Source organism: Etheostoma cragini, chromosome 6, assembly GCF_013103735.1.
Source record: "Etheostoma cragini isolate CJK2018 chromosome 6, CSU_Ecrag_1.0, whole genome shotgun sequence".
In the NCBI taxonomy this organism is placed as follows: domain Eukaryota; kingdom Metazoa; phylum Chordata; class Actinopteri; order Perciformes; family Percidae; genus Etheostoma; species Etheostoma cragini.
In genome coordinates, this window is record NC_048412.1 from 27,672,232 (window position 1) to 27,673,787 (window position 1,556).

Sequence of the window (1,556 nt, forward strand, 5' to 3'; positions counted from 1 at the left end):
ACACTCACTCACATGCACACACAGACAGACACACACACAGACAGACACACACACACACACACACACACACACACTCACTCACCTTAATGAAACTAGAATCACTTAAAACTATGTTGTTCTTTTCATCTCCACTATGCGTGTGCAGTTAAGCTAGCGGTCATTTCAGAAACGTTGTAGCTGTCTATGGTTGTCTGATGCTAACGTTAGCTCAAAACACCATTCAACTGACAGCCTTTGTTGTGTTTGATGCTAACTTGTAGCTAAGCTAGCAGTGAACCAACTTGTTTAAGTAGGTCCATTTTTACTGTGTTGACATCACAGAAGTCTCTCGTTAGCATCTTGTAGGCTAATTGTCGCAAAGTGACGCATGCGTGACTGAAATCTCTACTCGAGTAGTTATGGTAGTGACAGCCTCCAACGTTTATATTTTTTCTACAAATCTTTAAATGAACATGTACTAAAGTTGAATTTGCACCGCAGCGCCACCCCGCCCTGATGCTCACGACATGAATAGTATGTATTTATTGAAGTGAACAAGGTTAAAAATCGGCGCCATGCACTAACGAATGATATTTTAGCATTTTCACACATAATAATCCACGGTGAACGCATTGCACAAAGCTGAAATTGCATGTTAAAATGACACACGGTTAATATTTTTAGAGAGCCCCCCCAAAAAAAAAAACTTCATGAATCTCAATTTTCGGGGACCCCATGTCTTAGTGAGGGGTCCCTCCACAGTTCGCACCGTGATCGTCTGTTACCGTGGCGGCAGAGCCTGCACCAGTTGCTTCCATGATGCTATCGGTCATTGTACTTCCTCTTCTTCTTCTTTAGTTTTGGCCCATGGTTATTTATTTATTTTTGGATGCAATGATTTGCCAAACCTGCTTTTTCCCAATGTAAGAAATTTCTTTTGATTTTATTTTGTAGTAACGAGTAACTAAGATGCTCAGGGGACAATATAGTGGAGTAAAAATATGCATTTTATATAGGTAAATGTGAACGTTACAGAATTACTCTAGTCAGGTGCATTAGTGAAGTATTTGACACACACACACACACACACACAAAATGTATTTGGACATATTTATAGTATCAATTCATAACAAGAGTTACCTGGAGACCCTTTACAGATAGACCAGGTCTAGACCACACTCCAGAATTTACAAGGACCCAACAGGTCTAGTAGTTTCCTCCAGAGCAAGCAGCAGGGCCACAGTGGAGAGGAAAAACTCCTTTTAGGCAGAAACCTGGGACAGACCCAGACCCAGACCCAGGCCCAGACCCAGGCCCAGACCCAGACCCAGATCCAGACCCAGACCCAGACCCAGATTCATACCCAGGCCCATACCAGGCTCTTGGTAGGCGGTGTTTGACGGACCGGTTAGGGTTAACTTAAATACCAGTCACAATAAATAGTAGTTTCTAATAGTTCTTTGTAGTAGTTCATGGCGTAGCAGGGCACCCTGTCCACCCTGCAAACTAATTCAGTAGCATCAGGTCTGTGCACAGTAGACTAGATGGAGATGGGGGGGGGAAGGGGGGGGGGGGGG